The sequence below is a fragment of the Tamandua tetradactyla genome, chromosome 1 (assembly GCF_023851605.1).
Source record: "Tamandua tetradactyla isolate mTamTet1 chromosome 1, mTamTet1.pri, whole genome shotgun sequence".
Taxonomy (NCBI): domain Eukaryota; kingdom Metazoa; phylum Chordata; class Mammalia; order Pilosa; family Myrmecophagidae; genus Tamandua; species Tamandua tetradactyla.
In genome coordinates, this window is record NC_135327.1 from 116,634,135 (window position 1) to 116,647,528 (window position 13,394).

At 38.9% G+C, this 13,394-nt stretch overlaps 2 long non-coding RNA genes across 2 annotated transcripts in view; one reads left to right on the forward strand and one right to left on the reverse strand.

Annotated features, from left to right (window-relative positions):
- The window catches only part of LOC143651954 (uncharacterized), a 72,329-nt gene extending 65,561 nt beyond the window's left edge, over positions 1 to 6,768 (forward strand). Inside the window, exon 3 of the long non-coding RNA XR_013160340.1 lies at positions 6,717 to 6,768. This is a non-coding gene — a long non-coding RNA (uncharacterized LOC143651954). The remainder of the gene's footprint in view (positions 1 to 6,716) is intronic.
- The window catches only part of LOC143651953 (uncharacterized), a 36,599-nt gene extending 26,096 nt beyond the window's left edge, over positions 1 to 10,503 (reverse strand). The window contains exon 1 of the long non-coding RNA XR_013160337.1: positions 10,386 to 10,503. This is a non-coding gene — a long non-coding RNA (uncharacterized LOC143651953). The remainder of the gene's footprint in view (positions 1 to 10,385) is intronic.
- Between the last annotated feature and the right edge of the window lie 2,891 nt (positions 10,504 to 13,394).

The window sequence follows — 13,394 nt, forward strand, 5'->3', positions numbered from 1 at the left end:
GACCTAGACAGCAGCAAGAAGCTGGAAGAAGCCAAATTCCTAGGATCTGAAGCTGAAGGAGTGAGTCATCACTTGGAATAGAGATGGATCCACCAGAATCAAAGGAAGTGCAGAGGGGAGGTAGGTCCCCAGTGACAGAAATCACAGAGACTCTACGAAAGCACTCCCATGAGGAGTCAGCTGTAAACATCCAACCCAGAGGAGAAAAGTCCAAGGTAGGTGTTTCGGTTTGCTAAAGCTGATAAAATGCAATAAACACCAGAAATGGACTGTTTTTTAACAATGGGGATTTATTAGCTTACAAGTTTGCAATTCTAAGCCCATGAAAATGAACAAATTAAGCATCAATAGGATGATACCTTCATTGAAGAAAGGCTGCTGATAATCTGGATTCCTTTGTCACATGGCCAGGCACATCTGGCATCTGTTTGTCCTTCTTTTCCGAGTTTCATAGCTTTCAACTTCTGGTTTCTTCATCTGTGGCTTCCTTCCTCAGGTTCTATGACTTTTTTTTGGTGCTTATCTTTGTATGTGTTTTATCCTCTTATAATGGACTCCGGTAAAAGGATCAATACTCACCCTGAATGAGGAGGGTCATATCTCAATTGAAACAACCTAATTAGAATATCCTACTCACAATAGGTCTACACCCACAGGAATGGATTAAAAGAACATGGCCTTGGGTAAAAGATGATAGTGTATGTACTCTAGACCTTCAGCTATTGTATGAGATCAAAGACAGAGGTTTATTATGTCTAGAGCCTAAATTTTCTGTAACACATAGTATAAATCAACCTCTCTAAATAGCTCATTTAAACAACCAAAACTCCCGGAGTCCAGAACAGGAACAAGGCCTTGTAATTCTGTATAGCTTAATATAATACCAGGGTTCATCTCAGACTATGATGGGCTGATGATTAAAAAGTATTGGTCGAACACTTCAAAAGAGAGGAATACAAGGGAACTTCCTTAAAATGATAGAGGGAATATATGAAAAACCCACAGCTAATATCATCCTCAATGGGGAAAAATTGAAAACTTTCCCCCTAAGATCAGGAACAAGACAAGGATGTCCACTATCACCACTATTATTCAACATTGTGTTGGAGGTTCTAGCCAGAGCAATTAGACAAGAAAAAGAAATACAAGGCGTCAAAATTGGAAAGGAAGAAGTAAAACTATCACTGTTTGCAGACGATATGATACTATACGTCGAAAACCCAGAAAAATCCACAACAAAACTACTACAGCTAATAAATGAGTACAGCAAAGTAGCAGGTTACAAGATCAACATTCAAAAATCTGTAGCATTTCTATACACTAGCAATGAACAAGCTGAGGGGGAAATCAAGAAACGAATCCCATTTACAATTGCAATTAAAAGAATAAAATACCTAGGAATACATTTAACTAAAGAGACAAAAAACCTATATAAAGAAAACTACAAAAAACTGTTAAAAGAAATCACAGAAGACCTAAATAGATGGAAGGGCATACCGTGTTCATGGATTGGAAGACTAAATATAGTTAAGATGTCAATCCTACCTAAATTGATTTACAGATTCAATGCAATACCAATCAAAATCCCAACAACTTACTTTTCAGAAATAGAAAAACCAATAAGCAAATTTATCTGGAAGGGCAGGGTGCCCCAAATTGCTAAAAACATCTTGAGGAAAAAAAACGAAGCTGGAGGTCTCGCGCTGCCTGACTTTAAGGCATATTATGAAGCCACAGTGGTCAAAACAGCATGGTATTGGCATAAAGATAGATATATGGACCAATGGAATTGAATAGAGTGCTCAGATATAGACCCTCTCATCTATGGACATTTGATCTTTGATAAGGCAGTCAAGCCAACTCACCTGGGACAGAACAGTCTCTTCAATAAATGGTGCCTAGAGAACTGGATATCCATATGCAAAAGAATGAAAGAAGACCCATATCTCACACCCTATACAAAAGTTAACTCAAAATGGATCAAAGATCTAAACATTAGGTCTACGACCATAAAACAGTTAGAGGAAAATGTAGGGAGATATCTTATGAAACTTACAATTGGAGGCGGTTTTATGGACCTTAAACCTAAAGCAAGAGCACCGAAGAAGGAAATAAATAAATGGGAACTCCTCAAAATTAAACACTTTTGTGCATCAAAGAACTTTATCAAGAAAGTAGAAAGACAGCCTACACAATGGGAGACAATATTTGGAAATGACATATCAGATAAAGGTCTAGTATCCAGAATTTATAAACAGATTGTTCAACTCAACCACAAAAAGACAGCCAATCCAATTACAAAATGGGAAAAAGACTTGAACAGACACCTCTCAGAAGAGGAAATACAAATGGCCAAGAGGCACATGAAGAGATGCTCAATGTCCCTGGCCATTAGAGAAATGCAAATCAAAACCACAATGAGATATCATCTCACATCCACCAGAATGGCCATTATTAACAAAACAGAAAATGACAAGTGCTGGAGAGGATGCGGAGAAAGAGGCACAATTATCAACTGTTGGTGGGAATGTCAAATCGTGCAACCACTGTGGAAGGCAGTTTGGCGGTTCCTCAAAAAGCTGAATATAGAATTGCCATACGACCCAGCAATACCATTGCTGGGTATCTACTCAAAGGACTTAAGGGCAAAGACACAAACGGACATTTGCACACCAATGTTTATAGCAGCGTTATTTACAATTGCAAAGAGATGGAAACAGCCAAAATGTCCATCAACAGACGAGTGGCTAAACAAACTGTGGTATATACATACGATGGAATATTATGCAGCTTTAAGACAGGATAAACTTATGAAGCATGTAATAACATGGATGGGCCTAGAGAACATTATGCTGAGTGAGTCTAGCCAAAAACTAAAGGACAAATACTGTATGGTCCCACTGATGTGAACCGACATTCAAGAATAAACTTGGAATATGTCATTGGTAACAGAGTCCAGCAGGAGTTAGAAACAGGGTAAGATAATGGGTAATTGGAGCAGAAGGGATACAGACTGTGCAACAGGACTAGATACGAAAACTCAAAAATGGACAGCACAATAATACCTAATTGTAAAGTAATCATGTTAAAACACTGAATGAAGCTACATCTGAGCTATAGGTTTTTTTTTTTTTTTACTATTATTATTACTTTTATTTTTTTTCTCTATATTAACATTCTATATCTTTTTCTGTTGTGTTGCTAGTTCTTCTAAACCGATGCAAATGTACTAAGAAACGATGATCATGCATCTAAAAAAAAAAAAAGTATTGGTCGAGTACCTTAAGGATCTGAAGGGAGAAATATATATATACATATATATGATATATATGAAACTATAAAATTCTCCCATCCGGAAAACCCCAGGTACCCTCTCAACTACTGGGGACTCCAAAAAAACCAAGGAAAGCCCTTGTTTTTGAGTCTTGCCCTTATGAAACTTATTTCAGTAGCGAAGACGCTAAGACTACCTATAACAGGCCTAAAAACTGCTTCCCGAAAGCCTCTTTGCTGCTCAGATTGACCTCTCTCTCTCTCTAAGCCCAACTCTGCAAGGAAAACCATGCCCTCCCTTTATGTGGTACATGTCATTCAGGGGTGAAAGTCTCCCCTGAATCTCCCCAGGGATGAGTCTGGCCCTATCACCATGAGATTGACAATGCCTTCCTGACCCAAAGAGGGAAAAGAAGTGTAATAAAATAAGGCATCAGTGGCCAAGAGAGATTAAATGGAGTCAAGAAGCTATTCTGGAGGCTGCTCTTAAGCAAGTTTCAGTTAGACAGAGCTAATTGCCATGGTTTGATAAACCCCAACCAACATCACACCTATTGACTCTTAAGAACACCTAGGGCTCAAACTGAGACTCTATAAAAGTTTCATGCACTGCTTGCTTTCCTGGAACCTATAATTTTGAGAGGGTTCCTAGGCCAGATAAATCCTGAAATCCAGAGGGACCAGGCTCTCAATTAATTACATCCCCCTATCCTTTAGTGTGGACAAACTTCTTAACATGAAAAGTCAGAACAGCTATTGCCCAAAGATCCCTAGAAACTGGGAGAGGAATTAAAGAAGAAGGAGAAGGTATAACAGAGAAAATAGGGTATAACAAATGAGTACGGCTGTTGAATCACCATATTAATATTCCTTCTAGCCTCCAGAGTTTTGGAGCAGTTAGAAGGAAAAATCTGATAATAGATTGGTAGCCCATGACAAACTCTGGGATCTGTTCTGTAACTACTTGTCAAAGTGTCCTTTGAAAATTATTGCTTTTTTTCTTTCTTTGTTTTGTATATATGTTATATTTTACAATAGAAAAATGTTAAAAACAAACAAACAGAAAACATGGCCTTCTCTGGTACATATCTGCCAAACTACCACAATAGATAAAGAGAGAAGAAGGCACTGAGGGTCCTTTCCCAGCTGAGACCTGCAGGCAGTAGGCCAGGCTGGGCAGAGGGACATTTGCCTGTCAGATCAAGGTAAGAGCTTGGCTAATACCTTGGGCTCATAACCTAGTTATTGAATTGAGCCTGTGTTCATGATCTTAACTAACGACGGGATGGCCTATTACCTTAGCATGAGCAGGAAAGCCATAGGCCTGGAGGAATTTTCATCCAGGGGCAACTAATGATGAATAAATAGATTTTAAAGGAGCAGAAAAGACAAAACTAAAGTTGATTTTTGATGATGTATCATGAATCCTGTGGTCTACATGGCAGATACCCCATACATACACACACATTTTAGGGAGATTATGTCATAAATTCCCATGAATTTAGAAATGATAATATATATCCCCAATTTTATAGCCCTGCCACCTGAAAGTGTGATCTGTGAACCAGCACATCCATATCACCTAGAAACTTTTTGGAAATGCAGAATCTCAGCCCCCATCCCAGACCTGCTGAATAAGAACCTGCATTTTAACAAGATCCCCAGATGATTTCCATGCACATTAAATTTAGAGAAGCATTTCCTTATATCATCAAGTTGCCCATTATGAAGACTTTGGGAGACTTTAGTACCTTCTAATGTGACAAAAACAGTCCATTAAAGCCGACATGAAGGATTCATAATAGCAGCAAACGTTACAGCATTTTGTTATTTACAAAGCTCTTCTACAATATTCTTTTATCTCTGTAATAGTCACAGTACACTTTTAGTTAATTTTTATCTAAAAATGGTTTAGTTATTCTACATTATCGCATGCTCTTAAATGCACATACGACTGGTTAGACAAATGACAGAAGACCCTGTCTCACACCTGGGATTCCCAGACCACCTACTAAGGAGGTCTAGATAGTTCAGTGTCTGAGATGGGTTTATAAAGGCTCATTAGCTTACAGACGGTGGGTGCTACCATGTGAGAACCACAGGGACTAAATTTCCCTTTACGTATTGCCACAACTAATGGTCAAGGTTCTATCTGGAATCTCTAGCCAGGATTCCTTGATTCATGGAAGAGATGTTCACTCAAATTAAAGCAATAGAAAGTGGAGGCTTTCAAGAAAAGGTTACTAACAAGTCCTCTGGAAGGGCAAAAAAGCAAGTTAGCGCTGAGAAGCTACCTTATTTTCTTTCTGTCTTTCTCATACCTTCCCTTATTCTGTTGCTCATGAGCTCCATTCTCCCCCTTTGGCCCCCACCCCTGCTTCAGCTGGCATCCTCAGCTTAACCATTGAGGTATCTCTTCTCTAACACTGAGTTACAACAGTCAAAATGGAGACCTCAGTCCCAAGTCTCTGACATTTTATGTCCAGGATCCGCCATTAATCCACAACTCCTCTATGACATTAAGTTCATATCTCATCAGACCAGTTCATCTTTAAGCCACTAGGGAAAAGTGATCTTGCTCCTGCATATATATACTAACCTGTCAGGGGTGCCTACAAATGAGGCTTCTATGTGAGTGAGTCGTAAATTGCTGGCCAGGGTAGTTCCAAACAATTGGGCAAAATGTAGGCACTGAGGACAGCAGAGACCAATGACAAGAATTCCTCCAGCCACTGCTGTAGGACGCCTGGTGCATTTAGGAGCTTCGTACAGTAACTTCTGCTCTTCCAGTCCTTGCCTAGCAGAGCTAGCTAATAGCAATGGCTTCCAATTAATTGAATCACCCAATCAAATGTTTTAGTTTTAATTTATTTCTTATTTCTCCCAACTCTTTTGTCATAATCTGTAAAGACATAAAATTAAAACTTTATTCAAAAAGAGTCCATTTTCAGTGAATGGAATATTTTAACATGACTGCCAAGAATTTTTCATGTGTATAGGTTTTCTTAAACACTTTTAGACAAAATTATTGATTTGACCAAGTCAGTATATTACTAAGTGATATAAAGCTATGGCTTATATTCCATTTGTGTTTAGTTTGCCAGTTTAAACAAAATGATCACCAATAAATAAACTTTCTGTAACTTTTTACAGATCTCGATGAAATTTTATACATACTCAAAGACCACTGAGATAGATCATTTCACTGAGTAGTTTCAGAGTTTATAAAACTACTAGTATACTTATAGTCATGTCTGTAAGATCTACAAACACTTTACAGTTCAGTTAATTGAGCAAGAGAATAAGGTTCAAATCAGAGGAAGAGAATTAGTTTTAAGCATATTTCTCACAAGTACCATTAGAAATATAATCCAAAAATAAATTGCAGTTGGAAAAACAAAAGCAAATGAATATAACCTAACAGAGTGTCTGACCCATGACAGGTGCTCAATAAATGCCTGGCTGAATGAATGGACATGGAGAAGACAAAGAAGACCAAGATAGGGTATATAAATATATATATATGAAGATCTATAGAATATTTTTTTTATATATGGGAGATAAAAGAATGTGATTTTGCATTCAAAGTATCCCATAGGTGATAAAATGATTAATGTTCAATTAGTTGCTCAAAAGATAGAAAAGTAGAGGAAAAACCATTTGGATAAATGTATAAATGTTTCCATTCTCTGTTATTGATTTGAACTAAAAAGAAAGACTAAAGCACAAGAACTATTAGAGGTTTATTGTATTGAGGAAGGAGGAAATTTTAATTAAAATTTGCAAACAGAATAAGTCTCATCTAAATAGGAATGCTTCTTTGAAAGAAACTGCTAATAAAAATGTTAGTATAAGTTGAAAATAATCAACAGCTTTGAAGAAATTAAAAAGAAAAAGAAAAAGATTAATTATAAAGGCATTATTTCAACACAATAAATGCTAATAATGCAATAGCAGAAAAACATAATAGGAAATCAGGAAGGAACTTGTTTCACAGTTACAGATTTACAGAAGGGAAAATGCCTAAAAGATCCATTAGGAAATTCCCTGGCATAATGTGGATTAACAGAAGCCTTAAGTGACATTTACTTTACGGAAGACATATGCATCATAGTAAGGTCTATGAATAAGATGGGTCTACTTAGGGTTGGCATTTCCTTCTTGTTGAATTTCCTGAGGAGAGTTGAATCTCAGTAAAGAATTTCAACTATGATTTTTAAATTGTGTTTTCAGTAGGAAGTATATGAACGAGAAAAGGTCAAAGAAATAAAATAACCTGTTTAAAAATATATCTCCCCATTAAAGTGCTTCATGTTGTTATTTAGTCTTTAAAAATATTTATAAATGACAGCTCCAACAAAGATTAAAAGTGATGACATTATCTTCCCAAGTAAATCCCTTTTCTGTTTGATGAGGGAGAGGAAAAGTAAACATCATAAAGCTCTTTCAACCCCACTAGAACACCTATCTTTAAAACTTTGGGGAGATGGATCATTTTCTATGAGGCAAACAATTTAAAAAGTCAGCTGTTTGTAAAGGCACATTAATTCTTCCAAGTCACTGGAATTGAAATTTGCTAATTTTTCTTTTGCAGCAAATATCAGTTTTCATCAGTGGTCTGAAATAGTTAATACCGTTCTCTTTCCTGGCAGGTGCCTAGTTTTCTGACACACTTGATCTATTCTTCACAATACAAGCCCAAAATTAACTTGAAAGGAACAAAGTTAAACCTTATCTTCATCCACACGAGTGACTTTGAACACAATGAAAATTATGCCGGACAAAAGAGATGTAATTTCATATTTACAATTAAACAATTGTTTAAAATACTTTGAAGCAGCTAGTCCTTTTAAAATGCAAGATTAAAGTGTTTCAGGTCAAACAGCTAAACTAGAATTAAAATAAAACATGCAGCTTCTTTTTTGTTCTGTTTTATTTTAAATGATGTTGTGCCAAATATCTTTCCAGAACAGTAGCAAATCACACAGGTTGGGGGTGCTGGGCTATTTCTGCATTTTATGGATACTAAAAAGAATAAGAGCCCGTATCTGTGCTCTTACAGCCTTCTGACTTTCTCCTATTCATGAATGAATGAAGGAAGGAAAGGAGGAAGCAAGGGAGCAAAGGAGGGAAGGAAGAAGGAAGGAAAGAATTTCTGAGATTTAAAAGTACTGGAAATAGCTCAAAATTTGCTTGGCAAAACAGCCTACCCAGGTGATGTGAGTTTTCTCTGTCTGAAAAAAAAAAAAAAGAGACTTCAACCGATTTTTTTCTTGAGGCTAAAAAATTCATCTTATGTATAATAAAGCATTTCATATCAAAATCAGTGAAAAAGTTTAAAATGTAAATGGTCTGAATTGCTATGACTGAAATTTAATTTCACTTAGCAGTGTTTCTCAAATGGAGCCAATGCCTGGTGGTGGCCTTATGTTGTGGTTTGCTTGAACACTGCTGGAGTATACCTGTCGGTCCAGAGAAAGTCATTAGTAGCACCCCATTTCTCTCAGAAGTGTCTGAGTCTGGATAATAATTTATACAATCACGCAGCTAATTGCATTCGAAATTCCTGGTTTTTATTAAAGTAGAGATGCTTAGCGCCTGCCTCAAATCTAATAAATTAGGATCTCTAAATGATGTCCAGCAATATGCATTTTAACAAGGACTCCCACGTGATTGTTATGAAATCCAAAGTTTCAGAACCATCACGTTAAAATATAATAGAGAAAGCTGAAAATCCAGCTGTGAATGAAGGGAAATGGGAAGAGGTAACATCACTGAATAACATTTAAAGCCATTAATATTTAATTTAGCTTAGTTGGCAAGTCTCTCTATGGCCTGTATCCACTGCCGCCAGAACATCTATCTTTGTCCCGGTAGCAGCAAGGTGGTTATAACAGTACAAATACAAGTGAGCCGGCACTTGAAGACTTCGTCTGGCTTCCGAATTTCACATCTGTGTTTCCATCCTCTGCCATTCCTAATGGCTGTTTATCACCCTTCCCCACGCCACTGCCACTGCAGACCCCGACACTTGTTTTAGCAACATTTAAGTTTATAAAAATAAATATAATTATTCCAGTAATGCTGATTTTTTTTCCTACCAAATAATTAAGGGAAGGAGACTATCCATGTAACCCCATGCAGGAAGTGGTAAGGATTCTGGAATTAACTCCCAAGCCTTCTATTGTTGTCGCTTTCTTTCCTAAAGGTTTGATGATTCTTATTTAGAATTGAGCAACCTCTTCCAGGAGTACTGTAGGCCTCAGTAACCTTTAATTTCTATATTAATTAATGTTTTTTAGTTACAAGGGACAGAAAACTAATCTGACTAGCTTAATAAGATGGGAAGTTGGTTAGGAGGCTCCTAGAGCCGTTCATGAAATCCAAAGGCCCAAAAGGACGGGCAGCTCCAGGCCCTCGGCAGGAGTTCACAGATCTCTCCCTAGAACTTGTCACAAACATCCCTTGGACCAAATGGCCTGCCATCACTCTGGCTCACCATTCCGAATGTCAGTCATTGGGGTTCAGAACACAGTCAGGTGGCAAAGCCCCCAGACAAGAATATGCCCAGGCAGACAGAAGTACATGGTAAGAGGTGAACTCTAAGTACAAAGGAATAATCCTCTGAGAAAAAAAGAAATCATAATTATCCAGATAATTACCCCCAAAGCCATCTGTTACAATCCACCTTCTGTTTGCTCAGAATGCACACACACACGTACACACTTCATGCATACCTTTCTTTTCCTATATCCAAAGGAACCCTCATAACGCAAGATCCAACCACTCCTCACACAGCTTCAATGGGAGACAATTCTGTCATTGCCCAGACAGAAGTGAGAACTTGTCCTTTAAGTTCAGGACCTCTGCTTTATGTCCATCCCTCTTCAATTCTAACACGATCCTATCTCAGTATTCTTTATCCCAAGGACTATACTAGATAAAAGTAGGCACCTTTGGAGAAAGAAAAAGAAAAGAAAAACTTTTGATTTACAACTCTCATTTTAAAAGGAAACAGGGACTAAATACTATACTTAGCAGCAAGCAAGGGAATACTGACGTGGGCTACAGTTCTCAGCCTGCAAGCTTTCACAAAACTGCTGCTGACATACCATCTAAGCTCCACCTCTGCTTGTTCCAAGTTCTCCTGGCTTTCAGCCAGCGTCTCAGCTTGCCAAGGATCTTTGCCATGATTGCACAAAGAATCCAAAATGTCCAGGTGGCAGTCTCAGCTCCCAATTCAATAGAATCAACTTAAAAAAAAAATCCTTGGCTTAAAAAAATCTTTCCGCCCTTGGGTACTTATTTCCTTCCATTAAAAGAGTTAAAGGGGCAGGAAACAAAAAATTCTGAGAGTGAGATTGCAGGTGTTACAGAGTACCTTCACCCCTGGGTTCCCAGATTCATGCTATGAAAAATATTAAATGTATTAGTCACTGATTTCACTCATATTCTGCACAGCATCCCAATATCACAACACAGCATCCCAATATCACAAGGCGCTATTTCCCTGAGAGTGCGTGGCTAAGTTTTTTCAATAGGCCATCCCAACAAAGCCTAACTTCATAAAGATGATTGGATATTTATTTTATAAGACCAGGGAATTATTAGCCTCTTGCCTTGTTTGGTTTTGTCATGCAGTGAGTCCATGAGCAAGAAGTCATGTGTAGCTGAGTTCCAAGAAGGTAGCCGAATAGGGTAGCTAGAGTTCAGCCCTTCTCAAAGGAAAAGTTAGAGAAGGGACGGGAGGGCTACTGAGACAGTGATTCAGGAGTGCGCTTGACCTGGGAGAGCCTTCTGCACCACATGTGGCGGCCCTGGTGGCAGAGGCTAAGAAACTGAGAGGCAGAGGACTGGAGTCTAATGCGGATGTAGGGAGCCCACAGGAGTCCATGGTTGGGGAGCCGAGGACTAGGAAGTAAGCCAGGCCACTTTCCTTGAATGCCCTACCCTCACCAGCACAGCCCTATGACCCACACGACTCACCCCACACCCCATGCACATGAGTTGATCACCCACCCCCACTCCCCATGCTCCAAGTGCCCCTACCCCTCTAACCCCCAGTGCGCATACCTCACATCCTCACCCCAAGTGCAGCCCAATCCACGTCTCCTACACCCCTCTCAAGCACTACCTCCCACTCCCTGCTCCCTGCAGGCTGTTGCCAGCGCAAAATATAGGCTGCGGACACTACCCTCCATACCCCAGCTACACCTGCACCTGCCCCCCCCACCATCCATAGTGTTGCACAGCCTCACCCGACCCCCTCCCAGCTCTGCCCATGAGTTTACGGCACCCCTAGACCCTCTCATACGTTCGGTCCCAAGGCATGCCCCTCAGCTCTGGGAACATCAGTTTATGGCACTCATAGACTCACGTGTGCACACTCCTCTCAGTCATCTTCCCAGCTCTGACAAAGAACTGACATGCATGGCCAGGTCACATCCGCCCCCAGCCCATGAAGGCATAACGTTGACCCACTGCCATGGATCTGCGCATGCACACAAAGGGCCCCAGGCCCTTGACCAGTGCATACAGGGTTATGCCCCCCAGAACTGTGCCCCCACACAGTTACATCCTCCCTGGCCACTGGGCGCCCACATTCACAAGCACCAGCATAACATCCCCAACCTGTGCCTATACCTGCACTACAATACATCACTGCACTGTTGTGCCCTGCCCCAAACCCTGCATCCTGCTACACATCCACCCTGCAAACACAAGGCTTTAGACTGTTAAAAGAAATCAACTTCTAAAGTAAATCAATCATGTTTAAATGTGATGAAAACAACAAAAGATCACTAAGCATATCACAATGCAGACAGATATAGCCAGTCTAATGATCAAATTAAAACACCAGAGGAGACACAGACAGTGGAGACATTAATCAATGCTGTTCATATAACTGTTCTTAATAAAATAAGTGGGATGGCAAATGACATAAAGGAGATCAAGAAGATAGTAGAAGAGCATAAAGAGGAATTTGAAAGAATAAATAGAAAATATCACAGAGATTAAAGACCCTGTTGACCAAATAAACATACTGCAGGCATACAACAGCAGATTTGAAGAGACAGAAGAAAGAATAAGTGATCTAGAGGACAGGATAACTGATTTCTAATGCTCAAAACAGCGAATGGCAGAAGCGATGGAAAAATCTGAATTAGATCTCAGGGAAATGATAGACAAAACAAAGCACACAAATATAAGAATCATTGGTGTCACAGAAGGAGAAAAGAGGAGTAAAGGGCTAAGAAGAGTAGTTGAGGATATAATGGGGGAAAACTTTCCAATCCTTATAAAGGATATAAATATACAAGACAAAGAAGCCCAATGAACTCCAAACAGTATAAATCCAAATAGGCCTTTCCCAAGACACATACTAATCAGTCTGTCAAATGCTGAAGAGAAGCAGAAAATTCTATAAGTAGCAAGGGAAAAACGATCTACTACATAAAAGAAAAACCACATAAGATTGAATTCAGACTATTCAATTGGCACCATGGAGGCAAGAAGGCAGTGGTATGATTGATTTAAAACATGAAAGAGAAGACTTCCAGTCAAGAATTCTGCCCTCAGCCAAATTGTCTTTCAAAACTGAGGGAGAGATTAAAATTTTCACAGACAAACAAGTCCTGAAAGAATTTGTCAACAAGAGACGGGCCCCACAGGAAAAATTAAAGGGAGTTCTGCCAGTTGAAAAAAAAAAGACAGGAAAGGGAGGTCTGGAGGAGGGCATAGAGTTAAAGATTACCAGTAAGGGTAACTTAAAGGATAAAAAGAGAAAGAGAGAAAATAATATTTATTTCTGACTGAAAAATAAAATAAAAAAGATAAGATGGTGGATTCAAGAAATGTTTTTCAGTAATAATTTGAATGTTAACCAACTAAACTTACCAATTAAAAGATACAGATGGGCAGAATACATTAAGAAATATAATCCAGTTATATGCTACTTACAAGAGACTCACCTTAGACACAAGGATACACACTGATTGAAAGTGAAAGGATGTAAAAGATTTCCCATGCACGGTGTAGCCAAAAGAAAGCAGGAGTAGCCATATTAATGTTGGACAAAATAGACTTTAAATATAAAGACATTATAAGAGACAAAGAAGGAC